The sequence below is a fragment of the Phyllobates terribilis genome, unplaced genomic scaffold (assembly GCF_046119375.1).
Source record: "Phyllobates terribilis strain yellow unplaced genomic scaffold, ASM4611937v1 Scaffold_11__3_contigs__length_659146591, whole genome shotgun sequence".
NCBI classification, from domain to species: domain Eukaryota; kingdom Metazoa; phylum Chordata; class Amphibia; order Anura; family Dendrobatidae; genus Phyllobates; species Phyllobates terribilis.
The window spans coordinates 398,425,058-398,450,299 of record NW_027362771.1 but is presented as its reverse complement, the minus strand read 5'-3'; positions in this window follow the sequence as shown (position 1 = coordinate 398,450,299).

The window sequence follows — 25,242 nt, the reverse complement described above, 5'->3', positions numbered from 1 at the left end:
CTTCTACATTTGGTTTAAAACTTATATTAAAAGACAGCAGCATAAAATGCTAAAGCTAAATCTCTCCACGGTTCATTAAACCGTGTGTTTGGCCACTTTGTGGTATACAGTAGAGCCTCAGAAAAAAAGTTATGCACCAAGCACTACCAAACCAAGGCTCACCCTGAACATACCATTTTATTATTTAAATTGTACTTTAATTCTTGAGAAACGTAACTTCAAAAGATTTTAATTATTACATTCTTTTAATTTAAAGGGGTATTCCCATCTCCAATATCCTATCCCAATATGTTGTAGGCATACTAATAATATTAGCAAATACCTCCAATTTGAAATGTAGCATAGCTCTTTTGATAACCTATGTCACTTACCCCACGTACTGGGTGTTGCAGTTCCTTAGGTATCCATGGTCACGACTAGTGTTGAGCCACCCCCGTAGTGTTCGAGTTCGGTTCGGTTCGTCGAACACCCGTGTGTTCGCCGAACTGTTCGTCGAACTGTTCGTCGAACACCTTCGAACACCGTTAAAACCAATGGCAGGCAAACAAAAACACATAGAAACACATAGAAAACACCTTCAAAGGTGTCCAAAAGCTGACAAACTGCTCAGAAGACATAACTAACACATGGAAAAGTGACAAGTACATATAGTCATGCGAAAATAAAAGAGGTGGAGGAGTAAAAGGAGGGGGAGACACAGATATAGGCATGTCATGCCCTTCTAAAATCCAAAAAGTGAGAAGCCGACACGGCCAGTCCGCTCCTGCCCGTGCCACCTCCGTGTCGCCGGGTTTGTGCCAGAGCCGCGGTGAACCCTGACGGCCAGCCCCCCTCTCCCAATACTGGTGCCTGTCCGCTGGTGGGTCGAGCGAGCCCCCCTGTGGTGGAGGCAGCTCTAAGCTTTTTAATTTAAATTGTCTCTCTAATTTGAATGAATACACTTTAAATCCATTTACAAGGATCTATTGGAGGGCAAGTCTCATGCCAGCAGCCGTGGTAATTCCAGCTCCAGTAGCGTCCACTAAAGCTGCTGCAGTTAAAAAGCTTTTATAAGGATCGAGCTCGGCTGTCCACCGCAAGGCATCCTACTGCCAGTCCCAGCCCCTATGCCTTGGGGTGCCTCCTGATGCTCTTCACTAAGTATCCCATGGTCCCGAAGCATTTCCTTTGAAAAAATTAAGTGTCTAAACTACAGGTGGTGCAGCTTGCTTAACAGCCGGGATAATCCGCTCACTAGCAGACACTGCTACTAGGCACAAAGTATTTCCTGGGCTAGATGCAGTTAAAAATTTGTAATTAGATACTCTCGTTGGATGCTGAGAAAGCATTCCATAGAGTCTCCTGGCACGCCATATATGATTCTCTTAAAAAGCTTGGGGTAGGGGTCTAGGGGACCCTTTTATAGCCAAAATCACGGCCCTGTATCGCAATACGTCACCTAGGCTGAAGATAAATGGAACTGTAGCACCCTGAGGGCTCGGTTGCTACAGACGTATTGCACCTCACCCAGAGGTGTGATATCTCACTCTCAGGTAAGGATGGAGTGTGGATCAGGACCCGACACCTGCATGCATTGCACCACATTGCCGTGGGGCAGGGCGACCAATATGCCCCTGAGATGGGCACGACAGTCCCTGTCCCAGGCTGGAGTGGGGGGAGGGAACACTGAGGAAGGGGAACCCTGTAGTGCAGGAGCAGGGAGGAAGCAGTTCCTGGGTGCATTGAGAAGGGAGTATAAAAGGTGGGCACCATCTTAGTTCAGTGCAGAGAAGTCTGAGCAGAAGTGGCAGGGAGCAGGGGCTCTGCATGAGCTCTGCTCCGGAGGCGGGCCTAGTAACAGAGGCCCAGGCCTGGAAGAGGGAGAAGGAAGGAAGAGGAGCGGAGAAGGCTCCAGGAACGAGGAATGAAGGGATCCCAGGGGTGCGGACGGGCGAGTCGCCACCGCACGCCCGAATCCACCTGCGTGGAGGGGTCAGGCCAAAGGGGGAGACCGGTCCCCGAACTAGTGGAGGCAGGAAACGACCCTCAGCTAGAAACCGGAGGCTCTGACATTTTATGTGGCGCAGCCCCTCGCTACACCCGCTAGGAAGGCACCACATAGGGTCAGGGAAACTGGCGCCAAGTTTACCAAGAGGAGGCCCGAGGCAGCCGGACAGAAGGGTTGGTAAGAAAGGCCAGACAAAGGACACACAAAGGGGGTCCTGTGAAGTGCTCCAAAGTTATCTGGGAGTTGTCTGAGCCCCTCACCTGGTGAGCACAGTACGACGTGGGCAGCCGTTACCTGCAGACGTGGTCTGGATAATAAGAACTGTGAGTAAAGGCCCTGAACTGCATCACTGACTCCGTGTCGTTACTGCTGCTGCCCTGCACCATCACCCCCATCCTCCGCATACACTGCCCTGAGGCTATACTCCTCCCGTGGGGAGTTATGCTACGCTCTGCTGCACCCACAACACCAGCCTCAGTGGTCTGCCCTGTAGCGGCGGTTCACTCTGACCGCAATCCACGGGTGGCGTAGTCGGACATTTAAACATGAAAACCACATAAATAGTTCCGCCACTGGTTTGACCGCCCTGAGCCACGGAACTGGGTCGCCGCCACGAAGACTACAACCACCAGCATCCACCAAAAAGGGTCCGGCTCCGGGTGTCCCAAGGCCCAGGGGGTGCGTCAGAACATTTTCATCACCTTTCACAATCACCAATGGGACAAGGCAGTGATGTCCTCTGTCCCCTCTCTTATACATCCTAGTGACGGAGCACCTGCTCTCATCAATTCGCCATAACCCCAATATTAGGTGGATTGAGGTGGGAGGCACCGAGTACAAGTGCTCTCTATTTGCTGATGATGTCCTAGTATATATCACTCAATCACATATATCCATCCATGCTGTTATGGCTGAAATAGATCACTTTGTTACATGGTAAAATTTTAAAATCAATGCAGCGAAGTCGGAGGCCCTCGATGTCTCCCTCCCCAAATCCATATAGGATTCCATCCAGTCCAACTTTCCCTTTGCCTGGCCCTCACAGGGTATCAAATACTTAGGAATTCCTATTCATAGAGACCTCTCCCATCTATGTTATCTTAATTTTGGGCCCTTTATTGAACAACTCCATACAGACCACGGTTGGCAAGTTAGAACTGTAAGATTCACTACGTGAACCACTGGTGTTTTGTGGAAAAGCACATGTACACTGCGTTCCAAATTATTATACAAAAAGTGTTTAGGAGTGATAAGGGAAGAATTTGTTTGTTTGTCAGTTAAACTCATTGATGGTGATGTGTGTCAGGGCTCTTTATATCACTGTAAGCAATTGCAGACACCTGTGCTAATTAGTTTGGCAGGTGTGTCCAATGAAAGGCAAGACTACTTAAGAAGGCTCTCTCACATTATTAAGCAGCCTACATTTTCTGCCAAAATGGGAAAGAAAAAGGATGTGTCGGCTGCTGAGAAGCAACAAATTGTGGAGTGTTTAGGTCAAGGCATGACTACAATCAACATTGTGCGATGATCAGGATGAAGTGTCTTGGCAATCAAGAAGTATGTAGCTGATTCACAGTACACACGTGTGCGTGCTGATAAGGGCAAATTGAGGACTCTTTCCTACAGGCAATTACGTCAGGTTGAAAGAGCAGCGGCAAAAAAGCCTTGTCATAGCAGCAGACAAGTTTTTGAAGCTGCTTGTGCCTCCAACGTCCCCCGAACAACAAGATGCAGGGTCCTTCAGAGGTTTGCAGCTGTGCATGCGCCATCCTGTCGACCTCCTCTATCCACTTCACACAAGCAGAAACGGCTCCAGTGGGCCAAACATTACATGAAGACTGATTTCAAAACTGTTTTGTTCACGGATGAGTGCCGTGCAGCGCTCGATGGTCCAGATGGATGGAGTGGAGGATGGCTGGTTGATGGACACCCCACGCAAACACGGCTACAGCGCCAACAAGGAGGAGGTGGAGTAATGTTTTGGGCTGGAATCATGGGGAGAGAGATTGTCGGCCCCTTTAGGATCCCTGAAGGCGCTAAAGATGAACTCCATAATGTATGTGGATTTTCTCAAACAGCACTTCCTGCCATGGTTCAAGAAGAAGAACCGTGTATTTCACAGCAAGATCATTTTTCTGCATGATAATGCACCATCTCATGCTGCACATAACACATCTGCATCTCTGGCTGATATGGGCATAAAAGGGGACAAACTTATGGTGTGACCCCCATGCTCCCCTGACCTCTACCCCATTCAGAACCTTTGGAGCATCATTAAAAGGAGTGTCTATGATGGCGGGAGGCAGTTCACATCTAAGCAACAGCTCTGGGAGGGTATTCTGTCCTCATGCAAAACAATTGAAGCAGAAACCATCCAAAACCTGACAAATTCAATGGACGAGAGAGTTCAGAAGCTCCTTTCGAACAAGGGGTCCTATGTGAAAATGTAACATCACCTAGAATAAAGTTTTGAGTTGAAAACTGTTTGATTTCAGTTTCTAACAACCTGCTAATGCTTATAATTTCAAAAATGACCATTTTTTTGGTCTTTATTAAAATGAAAAGGTTGATCGAAAAGTTTGGGGGATCTAAGAGTGTGGCAACCCAGTAGTCATGATTACTTCGAATTCTGACAATATGAGGGTCATGCTGCAGGTAGTGCAGCAAGAAGGCACTTATGTGCCTTGCGCATCTCGGAGCCCCAAAATTATTTTCCGGGCTAGATGCAGCTAAAAATTATTTTTAATTTTAAATCTGGTGAAGCTTTAGTATAGATGGCCTAATAGGATCAGTGCTGCACACTGCTACAAAGCCCAAATTATTTTCCAGTCAAGATACAGATAAACATGATTAGTAATTTGAAAGCTTAAAACGGTTGGTAGGGTGATTTTAACCAATCATCAAGCTTTTACTCTCCCCAGGATGACACAGGGGTAGAAAAGTCGTTTCGGATCCATGATTTGTTCATCTTTATGAACGTGAGTCTGTCTACATTATCAGTGGAGAGCCGCGTGCGCTTATCTGTCAGCACACCACCAGCAGCGCTGAACACACGTTCAGACAGAACGCTGGCTGCGGGGCATGACAAGATCTCCAAGGCGTAAGTGGCTAGCTCCGGCCATTTATCCAGATTGGAAGCCCAAAAAGAGCAAGGGTCCAGTGACACAGTCGTGGCTTCAATGTTTACTTGGAGATACTCCTGTACCATCGTCTCTAGGCGTTGACTATGTGTCAGACTTCTTGTCTCCTGTGGCCTTGCAAAGGATGGGCTAAAAAAGTGGTGAAATGATTCCGCAAAATTGATGTTACCAGCAGATACTGTGGTTCTGTTACGGTTTGAGTGCTGAACACTTGACGGTCCCACGGTTGGCAAGTTGGAACTGTGAGATTCACTACGTGCACCACTGGTATTTTGTGGAAAAGCACATGTAAGATTCTGCAACAGTCTCTGCTGATACTCCTGCATGCGTGCATCCCTTTCTATGGCAGGAATAATTTCTGCAAATTTACTTTTGTACCGGGGATCTAACAGTGTGGCAACCCAGTAGTCAGGATTATTTCTAATTCTCACAATTCGAGGGTCATGTTGCAGGTAGTGCAGCAAGAAGGCACTCATGTGTGTTGCTCATCCAGGAGCACCAAGTCCCTGTTGTGTTGGTGGCGAGGTAACAATCATGCTTCCTTCCTCTGTCCTCTCCCCCCAACCTCGCACAACAGAAATGTGATCAAGGTCTCCCTCATCTGATGAGTCTTCCATCAGTTCGTCCTCCACTTCTTCCTGGGCTCCTGCACCTTCCTCACTAGTTTGGCTGCTACCATGCGCCCTGGTAAAACCATCTCCCCCACCCTCACATGCCTGCCGCCTTGGTGCTGCCGACCGTCTGGACCTTGCAGATGTTAGCCCTTCCGCATACAACTCCTCCTCCTCTACTTCCTCCACCTCCTCTTGTGCCACCACCTGACTCCGAATTCTGTTTAACATGTGCTCCAGCATGTAAATCACCGGAATAGTCATGCTGATAATGGCATCGTCAGCACTAAACATCTTTGTCGCCATTTGAAAACTGTGCAGAAGGGTGCATAGGTCCCTGATCTGAGACCACTCCTCCAGCGTGATTTGCCCCACCTCTGAATCTCGTTGGCCCAGGCTATACGTCAGAACGTATTGCACCAGGGCTTGTCGGTGCTGCCACAGTCGCTGCAACATGTGCAGAGTTGAATTCCACCGGGTAGGCACATCGCATTTTAGCCGGTGAAGTGGCAGGCCCAACGACTTCTGTAGAGATGTAAGTCGCTGAGCTGCGGGATGCGAACGGCGGAAGTGAGCACACAGCGACCGTGCCCTCTGCAGAAGGCCATCTAGTCTGGGATAGTGGGCTAAAAATTGCTGGACAACCAGGTTCAACACGTGAGCCATACAAGGCACGTGTGTGACATTGCCCCGGCGAAGGGCCGCACCCAGGTTTGCAGCATTGTCGCACACGGCCTTCCCTGGTTTCAGGTCCAGTGGAGACAACCATTCATGAAATTGGTTCTCCAGAGCTGACCACAACTCCTCAGCTGTGTGACTCACATTTCCCAGACATTTCAATGTAAAAACCGCCTGATGACGTTGAGCCCTACTGCCAGCATAGTAAGGAGGTGTGCAGAATCCCTTCTGCGCAGTTAGAAAGCTTTTGGCATGACCAGACAGGCTTTGGGTGCAGGTGGAAGACCGAGAGGAGGTTGAGGAGGCAGAAGCAGTGGATGAACTTTGACATAAAGAGGATTGACGCACAACTCGTGGGGACGGCAAGACTTGGACAGCAGCCCCTTGTCCTGCTGTCACCATAGTTACCCAGTGCCCAGTCAGCGACATGTAACGCCCCTGTCCATGCCTACTCGTCCAAGTGTCTGTGGTGAAATGCACCCTGTCACACACAGAGTTTCTCAAAGAAGCGGTGATGTTGTGTGCGACATGCTGGTGGAGCGCAGGCACACCTTTCTTTGAGAAGTAGTGCCGACTGGGCATCTGGTACTGGGGCACTGTGACGGACATAAGGTCTCGAAAATCCTCTGTGTCCACCAGGCGGAAAGGCAGCATTTCTGTAGCCAAGAGCTTGCAGATGGTGAAATTCAACCTCTTAGCTTTCTCATGGCTAGGAGGAAATGGTCTTTTACTTGTCCACATCTGAGGGACCGAGGGCTGGCTATTGTGCTTAGACGGGGTTGATAAGGGTGTCCCCGGCAAACTGCCGGTCTGTGAGGAAGATGCAGGCGGACATGTTAGGTTGCCTTGATCCAAAGGTGGTGCTATCGATGTCGGACAGCGCTCAACACCAGCTGGTGTTACCACCTCCAAAGAAAATGATGACCTGCCAATCACGCTGGCTGTTGCGGGTAAAGAGGTGGCAGGTCTGCGCCCCAAAACAGGTGTGACTGCTGTCCCCCCAGTCACAGAGGATGAAGAGGCCGCGGATGCACAAGATATGGCAGACGGTGATTGGCCCGGCCGGCTAGGCCGCATTGTAGCACACTGAGCTTCCCACTGCAACTTATGCTTCATGTCCATGTGCCGGTTCATGCATGAAGTACTCAAACTATGTATTTTTTGGCCTCTACTTAGCTTTTGCTGACAAATGTTACAAATAACACGAGTTGGGTCATCTTTATCGATCTGAAAAAATGCCCAGGCTATGCAAGGCTTAGCACCCATGCGACCTGAAGAGCCACCACGACTTGTGGTGAGAGGCAGAGTTGTGTTTGAGGATGCAGTTGTTGACGTGCTTCCAGTACTACGTCTCTGTCCAGGAAGGCGCAACCTGACCTCGTCGTCACTAGCATCTTCCTCCACCTCCTCTGCTGACCTCATCTCTTGGCTGACTGTGGGTTGACAGTAAGTGGGATCTCCGACCTCATCATCATCACCCTGTGCGTTATCACACCCGTCGTCCTCAGAGCCAACCTGTTCCTGCCCTGACAAAAAACTAAAGTTGTCGCTCCAATCAGGTATTTGAGTCTTATCATCGTCTTCCTCATTGTCTCCACCAACAGGAGTTACAGTTTGGGAATGAGGGTCTACATTATGGTCAGAACCTTCTGCGTCTGGTCCTGGATCCGACTCATAAAGATTCTGGGCATCAGTGCAGATCATTTCCTCGTCTGGATTCACAGAAGCGCTGGAGTCGACCTCTGATTCCCAGGCTATAGTATGAGTAAACAGCTCTGCAGACTCAACCATCTGTTCTACCTCATACTCAGACGGGCAGCTGGAGATTTGGGAGCTGTGAGGAAGCAAGTGCGATTTGGGTGACACCTTTGAGGACTGGAGTATTTGTGATGTTGAAGTTGATGTGGAGGAGAGCCCACTTAAAGAGCACTTGATATCCGTTGAAGCGCCTGCTGTTTTTGTGCCTCATCTGGAATTTGTAGCGATTGGCGTGGCCGTAAGAAAGGGATCTTATCACATTGTCCGCTAAAAGAAGTAGACATTTTAGTTTGGCTGGAAGACGGTCTTTCTTCTGCAGATGTTACTGTTGCTTTAACACCTACCCCACGGGCACAACCTTTTTTCCCATTCCCAACACGCCTATTCCCCTTTCCACCAGCAGCAGGCCTTTTTCCACTCATTTTGGTGGTTAACTAATTCACAACTCTGGAGTTGTTTGCACAAAAAAACAATGGATGGTAACCGAGCAGAGCTGAGTGGCCAAACTGTGGTATTAGGCCAAAACTATTGGCTGGGTTAGATGCAGAAAAAAATTATTTTGAATTTGCAACCTGATGGAGGTCAGTATAGATGGACTAATACAAATAGTCCCACACACTGCTAGAAGCCCAAATATTTTTTCAGAGGTACTGTAGATGCAGATAAAAATTATTTTTAATTTGCAACCTGATGGAGGTCAGTATAGATGGACTAATAGACCAAGTCCCACACACTGCTAGAAGCCCAAATATTTTTTCAGAGCTAGATGCAGAAAAAAATTATTTTTAATTTGCAACCTGATGGAGGTCAGTATAGATGGACTAATAGACCAAGTCCCACACACCGCTAGAAGCCCAACTATTTTTTCAGAGCTAGATGCAGAAAAAAATTATATTCAATTTGCAACCTGCTGGAGGTCAGTATAGAAGGACTAATAGAACAAGTCCCACACACTGCTAGAAGCCCAAATATTTTTTCAGAGCTAAATGAAGAAAAAAATTATTTTTAATTTGCAACCTGATGGAGGTCAGTATAGATGGACTAATAGACCAAGTCCCACACACTGCTAGAAGCCCAAATATTTTTTCAGAGCTAGATGCAGAAAAAAATTATTTTTAATTTGCAACCTGATGGAGGTCAGTATAGATGGACTAATAGACCAAGTCCCACACACCGCTAGAAGCCCAAATATTTTTTCAGAGCTAGATGCAGAAAAAAATTATTTTTAATTTGCAACCTGATGGAGGTCAGTATAGATGGACTAATAGACCAAGTCCCACACACTGCTAGAAGCCCAAATATTTTTTCAGAGCTAGATGCAGAAAAAAATTATTTTTAATTTGCAACCTGATGGAGGTCAGTATAGATGGACTAATAGACCAAGTCCCACACACCGCTAGAAGCCCAACTATTTTTTCAGAGCTAGATGCAGAAAAAAATTATATTCAATTTGCAACCTGCTGGAGGTCAGTATAGAAGGACTAATAGAACAAGTCCCACACACTGCTAGAAGCCCAAATATTTTTTCAGAGCTAAATGAAGAAAAAAATTATTTTTAATTTGCAACCTGATGGAGGTCAGTATAGATGGACTAATAGACCAAGTCCCACACACTGCTAGAAGCCCAAATATTTTTTCAGAGCTAGATGCAGAAAAAAATTATTTTTAATTTGCAACCTGATGGAGGTCAGTATAGATGGACTAATAGACCAAGTCCCACACACCGCTAGAAGCCCAAATATTTTTTCAGAGCTAGATGCAGAAAAAAATTATTTTTAATTTGCAACCTGATGGAGGTCAGTATAGATGGACTAATAGACCAAGTCCCACACACTGCTAGAAGCCCAAATATTTTTTCAGAGCTAGATGCAGAAAAAAATTATTTTTAATTTGCAACCTGATGGAGGTCAGTATAGATGGAGTAATAGACCAAGTCCCACACACCGCTAGAAGCCCAACTATTTTTTTCAGAGCTAGATGCAGAAAAAAATTATATTCAATTTGCAACCTGCTGGAGGTCAGTATAGAAGGACTAATAGAACAAGTCCCACACACTGCTAGAAGCCCAAATATTTTTTCAGAGCTAAATGAAGAAAAAAATTATTTTTAATTTGCAACCTGATGGAGGTCAGTATAGATGGACTAATAGACCAAGTCCCACACACTGCTAGAAGCCCAAATATTTTTTCAGAGTTAGATGCAGAAAAAAATTATATTCAGTTTGCAACCTGATGGAGGTCAGTATAGATGGACTAATAGAATGATGCTATGCCCAAAAGATTTTACTTCACTAGGTGCAGTAAAAAAATTGGTATTCTATACACAGGTGTTATATCTTGCAACACAGATAGGCTACTCCACTGACTAACACACTCTGCAATAGGCCAAAAAGGATTAGCTTTGCTAGATTCAGCCAAATGCTGTGAAAAAAACTTGCACAGCACTGGCACAGACCTGCCTGGCAAAAACTGATAGGAACTGATGTAACCTAGTCCTGAAAAGGACTCCAATTACAATTAGTCTTTACTCCCACAATCTATCTATTTAAGAGCACAGACCTGCCTGATAAAAGTCGTAGGAAATGCTGTAACCTAGTCCTTAAAAGGACTGCAATCACAACTATTCCCTACTCCCAAGCTATCTGTATATTTGTGCGAAAATTGGCTTGAAATTAACAAGGTATAGCGCACACAGCAACAGCGGTGCCGTCTAACACGCAGCTGCAGCAGTGAGAAAATGGTGGCGACGGGGAAAATGGCTTGGTCTTATAGGGCAAGGACATGTGACATACACTGCCAATGACACATGCCCTTGCTTGTGTGAAAAAAAGCACTTCGCTCCGTGTGTGCGCTGCTGATAGGCTGACAGATTGCACCTCCCCACTGCAAATGCGGGAAAGAGAAAAAAAAATGGAGATCTTCATTGTTCCTGCAGAGATCCATCCCCTGCCCCTCCCCCCACCCCGCTGTACACTCAAACTGCGTATTAACATTAATTTTCATCATTACTGAGAAAAAATCCAGTTATGATTTTGGTGCACGAACAGTTATCGAACATAACCTCGAACAGCCGAATTTTTCTCAAATTGTTCGTGTTCGCCGAACGGCTCGAACACCGCCCAAAACAGCTCGAATTTGAGATTGGCGAACAGTTCGAGTAGAACAACGCTCATCTCTAGTCACGACCACTAATATAGTGACAGTTAGTTAGTTGCTAGTGGTCATAACCATGGATACCTAAGCTACTGCAATGTCCTGCACATGGGGTAAGTGACATAGGTTATCAGAAAAACGATACTACATTTCAAATTGGAGGTATTTACTAATATTAATATTATTATTATACCTACAATATATTGGGATAGGATCTTTGAGATGAAAATACTCCTTTAAGATAATATTTAAAATGATATAGTTCTAGGCTATTATGAATATTATTGTAATATATGGAACAAATTAAATATTACCAGAAATATACTCCACCCTAAAATAAAACACATGGAAGATTTATGTTGTTGAGAAGGCTTAGAAATATCCCACAGAGAGAAAATCATCTCCTCTCCTATCATCTGGTAGTTCAAGTGGCTGCTGTGCGTCTGTTTTTTGGGTTGTTTGTGTCACTCTGTTTTTCACTAGAGCACAGCTTGTTCCCTTGGCTGCCTGAATCACATGTGTCACAGACAAAGGAAGCCAGAAAGATCATAATGAAAAGCAACTGTATAATGAAATATTGCAACCATCCGACGAGCTTTTATTGACATAGATCAGACCGAGCTGCTCCTGTGCAGAAAGCATTATAAACTTCTATCCATTTTAATAGTATAAAAACTAGACAATGTCATGACTCATTATGAAAGGGAATGCCATTAAAATAAAAGTGGGTTGTTTTTTTATGATGCTCTACTGCAAAATAAGAATAAAAAAAATATACTCTTATTAGATATAGAGCTTATCTGTATCATATTATTTCTCTAAAAATAGACTAAATTGGAGCAAGTATAATCAAAATGGGAACAAAATGTTCTGTTCATGTATATAAACTGTTTATAAATAATTTACAGATAGGATAAAAAGCAGTACAAATACTTTTACTTGGAAAAATAAAAAAAAAGTTATAGAAACATTAGACTTTATAAAAATATTAAAAATAAATGCCTTCAAATAATTGAATTAATGTATGAAGTTTTATATTTTAATTTTTTTTATTGAAAAAAAAAATAAAATTGCATACTGGGGTTGTCTTTGCTGTGATATTTTGCTCTATTCACATATAAAGATAGCAATTGAAAAACAAAAAGATAATTTTTTTTTTTACACCATGTAGCATGAAGATGCCGTTTACCATAGAATTAGAGCTCAAAATAGTTCTCATGCTGTAAAGAAAAAACATAAATGTGGGTGCTATTTCTATTACTGGTGTCAAACCAAGCTCCAATTAATACGTGGAACTACTGGAAAAAAAAAGATGATATTTTATTCATTTTTATCAATATGCGGAAAAATATTGCAAGTGAACTTGTGCTATACCGCTGTATAGGCGAGCCATTCATGTCTATTGTGAAAAAACTGTATACCATAATACTTTTTGTATAGTATTGATGTATTTCAATACAATGATGATGAAATATTATACTACAATGCACATAACAAGCGCAAACATCACTGTAAGTATTACCATTGATGTTCCAAAATACACCTTGGGTTTCTGCTTTATGTATAATTTGTGACTATTAAGTTATTAAGGGTATTGCTACCTTAGGACCGCTTTCTGCTCCAAATTTATTTTGAAGTTTGTAAAAAACATGGCTTGTTATTGTTCATTTACAATATAGAAACTGGGTCAGATGTACGGCTGGGGAGAACCCTAAGGCAGAGTGGGCTTTAGCCGTAATCCAATAATTGCTCATTCCTCTTAGACATCTGTCAAGTGCAATCATTTAAGGTGTCTGTATATAAACATTCATTGGCAGCGTCATATAAAGCCAAACCCCACATAGGGCCATGTAATAACAAATTACAGTGCTGCTGAAATATATTGTGATTATTACATTTATTGGTTTCTTTAACTATAGCATCTCCCAGAGCGATGCACAGAAGAGCAAGTAGGATAGGACAGTAAAATAACATGTATAGGATAGTTACTGGATTCCCCATAGACACATAGCTAATGGACATGTGCGCTTAACAGTAGTATGAGATATATTTTTTGCATCTAATTTTTATAAATTTCAATAATTCCTACGCAAATTGCCTCTTCAGAGAAAAAGAGGACTTGTACTCTATAGCGCCACCTATTGGAAGCAGCAATCCTATAAGTCACAATCAACCCTTTAACGAGTCGTGCAATATGACTTAGGATAAAAGCCAAATCAGAATCTCAATTTGCAGACACGGTGTTTCGGGCTGTAGGCCCTCGTCAGTGCAAAGCATGAGATCTGATTTGGCTAGGTGATAATAATAATAATTCCTACTAAATATTATGCTCTCCTTTATGCCAATCCAAAGGGCAAAATCATTTAAATACAATTATTCTATAAGTGTCCCAGGAGGAGTCTCCCTTAGGATCAGTGCATGTGAGCAATAGGTTTATGAAAGTTGAAGGCCTGTAACGGAAAATCAGCTAACAATATCGGTGGTAGCTGATTAACTGACTTTTAAGGCTATGTTTACACACGTGTTTTTTTATGCTGAAAATCTGCTGCTAACTTTTCGGCTATGTTCAGACACATGTTTTTTTTCTGCTGCAAATCTGCTGACAACTTTTCTCTGGCAGGAAAACAGCTGTGTCAAAAAAGCAGGCTTTCCTGCGTTTTTTTCTGCGTTTTTGCAGCATTTTTTCACTTTCCTTCTGTCTCTATTTAGGCATGTACATAAAGTTCTGTGAAAAAAAAAGAATCCCATTCTATTTTGCCATCAAAAACGCTGAAAATACGCATCAAAAAACGCATGTGCGTTTTTCGCTGCGTTTTTGGTGCATATTTGCAGCATTTTTTTCACCACCCATTACTTCCTATGGGTGAAAAACGCTGAAAAAACGGTGACGGAAGTGACATGCTCTATTTTCCAAATACGCAAGCAAGGCAGAAAACAAATACGCAGCAAACAAAAAGCAACAAGTGTGAACAGTGAATTCTGGTTTCTCATAGACTTTGCTGGTACTGCAAAACGCAGCTGAAATTTGCATAAAAATCTGCTGCAATTACGCAGCAAAACACAACGTGTGTGAACATAGCCTTGTCTGGCAGGAAAACAGCTGCGTACAAAACGCAGGTTTTGTTGCATTTTTTATTGCATATTTTGCTGCATTTTTGCTGCGTTTTTTGACCACCCATTACTTCCTATGGCTATCTTTACACACGTTGTGTTTTGCTGCAGATTTTGCAGGAGATTTTTATGCAAATTTTCAGCTGCGCTTTGCAGTACCAGCAAAGTCTATGAGAAACCAGAATTCTCTGTTCACACATGTTGCTTTTTGTTTGCTGCATACATTCTGCCTTGCTTGCGTATTTGCAAAATAGAGCAGGTCACTTCTTTCACCGTTTTTGCAGCAGAAAATGCACCTGCATTTTTGGTGCATATTTGCAGCATTTTTTCACTTATAGGAAGTAATGGGTGGTCAAAAAAATGCAGCAAAAAACGCACCCGAACCTGCATTTTTAATGCATCTGTTTTCCTGAAAAAGAATAGTTAGCAGCAGATTCGCAGCAGAAAAAAAACACAACATGTGCGAACATAGCCTTAGGGTGAAAAAACGCAGTAAATATGCAGCAAAAACGCAGGCGCGTTTTTTGATGCAAAAACGCTGAAAGAAGTGACATGCTGTATTTTCCAAATACGCAAGCAAGGCAAAAAGTGCGCAGCAAACAAAAAGCAACATGTGTGAACAGAGAATTCTGCTTATTCCAAGACGCAGCTGAAAATTTGCATAAAAATCTGCTGCAACATACGCAGCAAACACAACGTGTGTGAACATAGCCTAATTTTTCTCTGGCAGGAAAACACAACCAAGTCACAAAATACGCAGCAAAAAAAAAAACAACATGTGTGAACAGAGAATTCTGGTTTCTCATACACTTTGCTGGTACTGCAAAACACAGCTGAAAATTTAAATAAAGATCTGCAGCAAAATATGCTGCAAAACCCAACGTGTGTGAACATAGCCTAAGAGCTAATAAAGAACCCCAATCAAAAAAGCCCATAATGCAGAGAATTTTCTCAATGTAAACACAATTTGGTATTACCCTGACCACTTCAAATCTCAATCCTGGTTGTAATGTCAAAACAGTATAATACTGTGTTCTTTGATTGCTTAATATTAGTAACAGCATTGACTCTGTTACATTTTATCAATTGTTCTGAAGCCAAAATACAGCTTCATTAGTGATGTGAGCTTTTAAATATTCCATTGCAAGATACAGTGAAGGCACAACACTACCACCCATACTTAAATGCCCAAAGCATTAAGTTCTCATAAAGAATTACCTATAAAAAACAAAGAAATGCCTATAATGTAGGAACGGAACTATGACAGCTGAGCCCATTGAAAGACATAATGGTCTTTTGAAGGGAACTTATCACATTGAACTTGGTGTCTAAATTGCAAGCAGCATGTTACAGAGTGGAAAAAGATTTAGGTTTGTATTTTCTTCATTTAAACCCAAGCTCTTTCTCGGCTTAGGAGTCCAAAAGGTAGTCCTACTCAGGGCTGCCACCAAGAATTTCAGGGCCCCATACTGGAAACATTTTTGTGCCCCCTTGAGACTCCACCTCCACCCCAGAACCGTTTCCACCCCTTGAACCTTCCACAGTCTCACCGCCCACTCTTGGAAAAACTCCACTTCTGCACCACGTCCTCACCAATCACACATTAACAGTTCCCACCGAACACCATATCACATAGCCAGCAGCTTTTGTTTTGGCCAAAAGATTTTTTAAGCTGCCAACACGACAAGGTAGACTCTTCTGGCCGGGCCCTACTCTACTCTAACCTATTAAACATTTCTTAAAATATCCAGTACTCTTTTTAGGTATATTTTTATTCATTTTTTTTTTAGGTAATGAGTCACATAAATGTTTTAAAATGACCAATAATATCACATACAAGAGATAAATACTGCCACACCATGATCCGACCACATATTACCACCACATAGTGACCAAATAATACCACATACAAGGAACAAATACCGCCACACCTTGACCAGACTACATATTGCCACCACATAGTGACCAAATAATGCCACATACAAGGAACAAACACCGCCACACCATGACCAGACCACATATTATCACCACATAGTGACCGTATACTACAATACTGATCATTAATAAAAAACAAAACAGAATACTAATATTACCATAAGTGGCATTAAACACAGGAGCTCTGTAAATAGTATACAGTATATAGGTTCACAGGAGCTCTGTATATGGTGTCAGTGTACAGATAATACAGGGATCACCAGTAACATTATACAGAGGAGCCCTGTGTATAGTGTCAGTGTACAGGTAATACAGTGATCACCAGTGACATTATACACAGGAGCTCTGTTTATAGTGTCAGTGTACAGATAATACAGGGATCACCAGTGACATTATACACAGGAGCCCTGTGTATAGTGTCAGTGTACAGGTAATACAGTGATCATCAGTGACATTAAACACAGGAGCTCTGTAAATAGTGTACAGGTAATACAGTGATCACCAGTGACATTATACACAGGATCTCTGTGTATAGTGTCAGTGTACAGATAATACAGGGATCATCAGTGACATTATACACAGGAGCCCTGTGTATAGTATATAGTGTATAGTGTCAGTGTACAGGTAACACACTGACTCACCGGTGATGTCTCTAGATGAAGTCCTTCATCTTCGCTTTTCCTCTTCATCCAGCGCAAGACTGCCATCACTTCTTTCAGCCAGGACTCGTCTCTGCATAAAATAAGACACAGTTATCTAGAACAACTTCTACACTACGCAGCTGAATACAGATGTGCACCCACCATTAATATATAATTATCTATTATGCAACCCACCATTCCAAATATAAATTGTAATCCACCATTGTGCCCCCAGTAACTGTAAATAGCCACTTTCCCTACCCAATAAATATATCAATTAATTAGCACCTGTACTCTTTCCCCCAATTCATTACCAGTCACACTCCATCATCCTCAACGCCCCCTCTCCCAATTCATTATATTTACATGTTCCCCTCCGCCCCAATTCATTTTGTCATGTCCTCTCTTTCTCCTACCCCCACTGCATCATCAATTACTCTCCCCCATCCCAATTCATCATCATTTGTCGTCCCGCTCCGTCAATTCATTATCATTTGCTCTCCCCACCCCCACACTCAATTCATCATTATTTGTGCTACCCCACCCTCAACTTCAATTCATTATTTGCTCTCCCCATCCCCACTCCCAATTAATTTTCTATCCCCATCCCCCATTTATTATTTGCTGTCCCCACCTCCCACTTCCAGTTCACCATAAGCTCTGCCCACTCCCCAGTCCCAGTTCATCAGATGCTCTGCCCACCCCCCAGTCCCAGTTGATAATATGCTCTGCCCACTCCCCAGTCCCAGTTCATCATATGCTCTGCCCACTCCCCAGTCCCAGTTCATCATATGCTCTGCCCACCCCCCACTCCCAGTTCATCATATGCTTTGGCCTCCTCCCACTCCCAGTTCATCATATGCACTGTCCTCCCCCACTCCCAGGTCATCATATGCTCTGTCCACTCCCCAGTCCCAGTTCATCATATGCTCTGCCCACACTCCAGTCCCAGTTCATCATATGTTCTTCCCACACCCCAGTCCCAGTTCATAATATTCTCTGCCCACACCCCAGTCCCAGTTCATTATATGCTCTTCCCACTCCCCAGTACCAGATCACCATATGCTCTACCCCACTCCCCAGTCCCAGGTCACCATATGCTCTGCCCACTTCCCAGTCCCCATATGCTCTGCCACTCTCCAGTCCCAGGTCATCATATGCTCTGCCCACTCCCCAGTCACCATATGCTCTGCCCACTCCCAGTCCCAGGTCATCATATGCTCTGCCCACTCCGTAAGTCACCATTTGCTCTGCCCACTCCCCAGTCTGAGGTCATCATATGCTCTGCCCACTCCCCAGACACCATATGCTCTGCCCACTCCCCAGTCACCATATGCTCTTCTCACTCCCCAGTCCCAGGTCACCATATTCTCTGCCCACTCCCCAGTCTCAGGTAACCATATGCTCTGTCCACTCCCCAGTCCCAGGTCACCATATTCTCTGCCACTCCCCAGTCCCAGTTCATCATATGCTTTGCCCACTCCCCAGTCCCAGGTCGCTATATGCTCTGCCCAATCCCCAGTCCCAGGTCATCATATGCTCTGCCCGCTCCCCAGTCTCAGGTCACCATATGCTCTGCCCACTCCCCAGTCCCAGTTCATCATATGCTCTGCCCACTCCCCAGTCCCAGGTCACCATATTCTCTGCTCATTCCCCAGTCCCAGGTCACCATATGATCTGCCCACTTCCCAGTCCATTTAATTCTATTAAAAAAAATAAAAAAAAAGGTTTTTCATACTTACGGCTCATAGGATCCCTGCAGCTCCACTTCCGGACTGGCATCCCGGTGCTGGATGCCAGTGGGAATGTGATGACGTCATTGCATACGCGCCGACTCCAGCGCTTCAGAGGCAGAGGGACTGCCTTGGAGCTGCACACGTGAGAGCTCCAAGGGAGACGCTACCTGCGGCGAGATATACGGTGGCGGTGGCAGTATGCCAGCACGCGATACCCAGGTCCCGGTGAGCAGAAGCACAAGAGGGGGGGCCCCTGCTCTTTACTGTTGTTCACCGGGCCCCATACAGCAGTAAGGGCAGTAATTGCCTGATGGCGGCCCTGGTCCTACATATTGATTGACATTCTGCCCACTGTAGTAGTACATGCAGACCAGATATAGTTGACAGTCATTAAGTCACTGCACTGTCACAAGATCGCTTGGAGACAGAGTGCTCGAAGCAAACAAGCAGTGCCTGTCCAGGAGAAAAGTATGCTTTTTTCTTATTTCATTAAGCACACTGGGGGCATTTAAAAGGGGTTGTCCAGTGATTTACAACACCCTTATACCATTAATGTCATTGAGAAAAATTAAAATCCTTACAGATATCTCTTGGGAGGGGAAATATCACCCTCATATTAAACATATGGGATTAATTATAACTGGGGAAGTGAGAAAGATTCCATTGAAGATTCCATTGAGAAATTCTTCCATTGATGAAGGACTTCACTCTGAACATATTGGATTAATTATAACTGGGGAAGAGATAAACTAATTATAACTGAAGAAGTGAGAGGGAGCTGACACGTCAACCTCCTTTGCATAGGGACCCTCCTGCAGTGACCAGATAATTAACACAGGAGATCGTCTCTGGTAACCAGCCACCAGGACAGGAATTCTTTTATGCATAGGTGGGTAAGTACACTTCCCAAGAAAGCGCTCCCTCTGATCAAATCACTGTTCTGAGACTTTTTAGAGCCAGCAGTCTGATGAATATTGGGGTTTGCATAGATCTGATATCATTGGTCATCCTTTTTTCATGTTAATTTTGTTATTATTCTGCACAGTTGGGGCTATGAGATTGTCCAAATTTTGTGCTTTACGAAAGACAAATTTGGGTTTACTTGGAACCAAATCCCCAATTACAGGATCGTGCCTCAATATTGGCCAAAACCTATTCACAATTTTTCTAACGGGACCTATTTGTGAGTTGTATTGAGTGATTATGGGAATATTCACACTAGGTCTCGCATGGTTGACAAATGTCTACTCTGATTCTGTCATAGCCGTGGTCTGTCGCACTCTTGTATTGCTTTATAAGATGGTTCCAATAAAAATGTATCTCTAGGTTGGAATATAATCTCTAGGACCACCGCATCTAGGGGTCCTTGTTCATAACCTCTATTCTGGAATTGTTGCTTGAGAAAGTGAACCTCATCATAGAAGTCCTTATCATGGGTACAGTTACGACAGACCCTAGTAAACTGACTTTTGGGTATATTAGCCAGCCATGCCGGTAAATGACAGCTGGTAGTATTGATGTAACTGTTTGAATCAACAGGCTTTCAGTAACACCTAGTACAGAGCACATTCTTGTCAATAAAAATGTTCAAGTCTAAAAAATTAACCTCTGAAAAACTGTATGTTGGGGTGAATTTAAGATGAAATTCATTATTATTGATCTCTACTTGAAACTGCTTGAGTGTCTCTTACGAGCCTTTCTATACAAAAATGTCATCTATAAAACACCGCCACAAGGCCAGGTCGCCCCGAAGCATGCCCCCGGGTAGATGATATCGTGTTCCCACACCCCTCATGCCCCAATATACAGGTTGGCATAACTCAGGGAGAACCTGGTCCCCATGGCAGTCCCGCACACCTGGCAATACACCTGTTTATCATAAATAAAGTGATTGTGTGATAATATGAATTGTATGCTCTGAGTTATAAATTCAATTTCTTTAGGCACATACTTTCCACAGGCTGAAAGAAAATATTGCGCCACTTCGTATCCTTTGTCATGCTCAATGACTGTGCAAAGTGAGCAGACATCAAGGGTACCCAGGATATAATTTTCTTTCCATTCCAATGTTTGCAAAATCTGGATAATATGTTTTGTAGATGTTAATCCTTTTTGGAAATTATAGATTGCCCGGGAGGATTTTTACTGTCCTTATGTAATTTTAGAATACAGTAAAATATTGCCATCCTTGGTGTTTTATTATAAATATACTCAAATTAGTTTTTGTTCAAAATGCCGCTGCAACATCCTACTGAGTCCAGATTTCCTACTTCTGCAACATAAATCCTGGTAGAGTCATTCTGCAATTTCTCATATCTTCGTCCATCATTTAATAGTTGTAGACATTTCGCATGGTACAGTATCGTCCAAGACTACAATACTGCCACCTTTATCCGCTGGATGGATAACGATCTCATGGTTCTCTTGTAATGAGACAATAGCGCTGCGCCACCTCTCAATTCATTACAAGTCCCTGACAGCATCTTCTCCCATCTTTCAATTCATTACAAATTGTCCTATCCACCTTACCCCCTTTCAAATAAATTTTAAGTCTCTGATAGTGTCATAATGCATTGTAAGATGGGGAGGATGCTATCAGGGACTTAGCACCCTCCTCCACCACCTACTTAATTTTACATCCATATCTAATGTCCTCCTCCCCCTCCCCCTGTTCATAAGTCCATTATAAGTCCCCCTTACTCCCATTCCAATCCCCCACCCCCTCATTGTCATCCCCCCACCCCCTCATTGTCCTCTCCCCCACATCCATCATTGTCCTCTCCCCCACCCCATCATCATCCTCTCCCCCACATTCCTCATTGTCCTCTCCTCCACCACATCATTGACCTCTCCCCCACATCCATCATTTTCCTTACCCCCACCCCATTAATGTATTTTCCGCACCCCATCAGTGTCCTCTCCCCAACCTCATCATTGTCCTCTCCACCACCCCATGATTGTTCTCTCCATCACACCTCAGTGTACTCTCCACCACCCCATCATTGTTCTTCCTACCACACCTCACTGTCCTCTCCACAAAACGCATCATTTTCTCCCTCACCACACCTCAGTGTCCTCTCCATCACACCCATCATTTTCTCTCCCACCACACCTCAGAGTTCTCTCCACCACCCATCATTGTTATCCCCACCACACCTCAGTGTCCTCTCTACCACCCCATCATTGTTCTCCCCACCACACCTCAGTGTCCTCTCTACCACCCCATCATTGTTCTCCCCCACCACACCTCACTGTCCTCTCCACCAACCCCATCATTGTTCTCCCCCACCACACCTCAATGTCCTCTCCACCACCCCCATCATTGTCCTCTCCACCACCCACTTCATTGTTCTCCCCACCACACCTGTGTCCTCTCTGTCACCCCCATCATTGTTCTCTATCATCACACCTAAGTGTCCTCTCCACCACCCCATCATTGTTCTCCCCCACCACACCTCAGCGTCCTCTCCACCGCCAATCTTTATTCTCCCCCAGCACACTTCAGTGTCCTCTCCACCATTCTCATCATTGTTCTCCCCCACCATGCCTGTGTCCTCTCCACCACCCCATCATTGTTCTCCCCCACCACTCCTCAGTGGCCTCTCCACCACCCCTATCATTGTTCTCCCCCACCACACCTCAGTGTCCTCTCCACCACCCTCATCATTGTTCTCCCCACCACATCTCAGTGTTCCCTCCCCCACCCTCATCATTGTTCTCCCCCATCACCCCTCAGTGTCTTCCCCCAGTCTTCCCAGTGTATTGGTTAAAAAAAACACCCCCATCATTGTCCTCTCCACCACCCACTTCATTGTTCTCCCCACCACACCTGTGTCCTCTCTATCACCCCCATCATTGTTCTCCATCATCACACCTAAGTGTCCTCTCCACCACCCCATTATTGTTCTTCCCCACCACACCTCAGTGTCCTCTCCACGGCCAATCTTTATTCTCCTCCACCACACTTCAGTGTCCTCTCTACCACTCTCATCATTGTTCTCCCCACCACACCTGTGTCCTCTCCACCATCCCTATCATTGTTCTCCCACACCACACCTCAGTGCCCACTCCGCCACCCTCATCATTGTTCTCCCCCACCACATCTCAGTGTCCCCTCCACCACCCTCATCATTGTTCTCCCCCGCCACCACTCAGTGTCCTCCCCCAGTCTTCCCAGTGTATTGGTTAAAAAAAAAAAAAACACTCACCTCTCTCTTCGTTCCCCCGCAACACCATCTTTGCAGGCAACTGTTTCTCTGACACAGGCATGCATGCATGCTGACATCATCAAGCCGCGCGTGCCTGTGTCAGAGAAAAAAGCGCCAGGCAGGGAGCAAAGGACGGATTCCTGAAGCTCTGCTGCCATTTTCTCCTGTAGGCAGCGGAGGTGCAAGGATAGCTCATGGTGCTGAGTCTTTTCCCTTCTTTGTGTCACATTCAAAACTACATCTTGTCACACAAACAAATAAGCCCTCACATAGCTCCTTTGCCGGAAAATTGTAATATGTATGGCTCTCAAAATATGGCTACAAAGAAACAGATATTTTTATCCAACAGTATATTTATGGAACAAAAATAATAAACATAAATAAAACTGCACAAATTGGGTATTGCCGTAATCAGAGTAACCACAGAATGAAGTTAACACTTTATTTGTGCTGCACATGAATAGCTTTAAATGTAAAATATAAAAAAACAGCAGAATTACTGTTTTTTTTATTTCTTTCCCATAACAAGGTAATAAAACCCCAGAAATGGGCTGGACAAAATTGTTTGGCACCGTCAACTTAATATTTGGTTGCACACCCTGTGAAATAAATAACTGCAACCAATCGCTTCATATAATCATCAACAAGCTTCTTACATCTCTCAACTGGAATTTTGGACCACTCTTCTTTTGTAAAAGGCTCCAGGTCTCTCATATTTTAAGGGTGCCTTCTCCCAACACCAGTTTTAAGATATTTTCACAGCAATAGGTAACTGAATAAAGTGATAACTGGATATATGAAATCCAATGTCTTATCTCAGAGAAATCTACGTTGTTCTTTAATGGAAATGAGCAGTTCAGGACTATAGGCCGGACACTGATCTATATGAGAATTTGACTCCAAAGCTTATTTTTAATAAAATGAGGCATTACCATTGTGAGACTTGTAACTAACACAGTACAGTAGAACTGAACTTTTTCTCATTACAAAACACATTTGCTGCAGCTCTCACAGCTCTGCTGTATTACAGCACTGGCTGCCTGTGAGATGGAAGCTGAGGCACAGAGAGGAACCTGCATATGTGTCAGTTGTAACCACACACAGCCCTGCAGTGAGATCAGGAGAGCAGAGAGCAGCCATAACACATCATTGACAGCGCCCCTGTTGTTTAAAATTAGATCTGGAGGCAGAATCTCATACAGATCCGTGTTCGGCCCAGGATCCTGAACAGCTCATTTACATATAAGACATTTCTCTGGAATAAGACATTGGATCATAGATATCAAGGTGTCCATATAGACGGCTTAGGAAGGTTGATCCTACTGACAGATTCCCTTTTTAAAAAAACATTTAATAAATATTTGCTGAAAATATAATACAAGCTAGATGTAGTAAATGTAAATACACACTTCAAGGCAGAGAGATTTTTGGCTATCCTTTATATGCTCACCTCTCTGTCTTTCCTCCCACTGTATTGTTTTAGATATATCAGGATTTTAAAGTATCTAGTATGTCTTCCTTTTGGTTGCTTATGACAATGGCATTTGCTCAGTTGTGTTTGTAATAACTATACTTGGCTTGTTTTGTCTTCTGCACTATCAAATGATGTTTTAATATAGGCGATTCACCAGATTTCAAAATATAAGCTACATACATTATTTTACAGATTTCTTAGATATAGTGAGGCCAATGTACTTAGTTTTAGAATTCAGGTTGGAATGTTGGTAAATCCTTTTGAAAAGTTTAAACTCATTTCTCGCCCACCTAGCCTGTCAATTCCTAAGTGTCCCTCCGCCCTGCTGCTGCTGCTGAGATCTCACTCTGCTCACTACAAGCTGCCACTGTCAGTCATGCTGGGTGTGCTAAGAATGCATACACGTGACCTCATGAGCTCTTTTTAGCTGAATTATACAGCCATTTTTTCACGGACTTTCAAAGTAAGTACACCAGTCTCATCAAGGAAAAGTCCAGCAGTCAAGCATTAAAGAACAAGGGTGCATAAAAGTGAAAACATTTTGTTTTATTAGCTACAGTTACTCTAAAATAAATATTATTTTGTATATTAAAGATATGTTCACATGTTCACCAATGGCATCTATTTGTTTATTATTATTATTATTATTATTATTATGTATTTAATGGACTATTCATTTATATGACATTTTATACCCCCAGACAGAGCAAACAAACATGTTATTTGTAAGTGCTGAACCATGACAGATTTATTTTTCTTTAAGTGTAATGACTAGCACTGCTCTTAAAGATGAGCTTTTCCAATTTCTTGC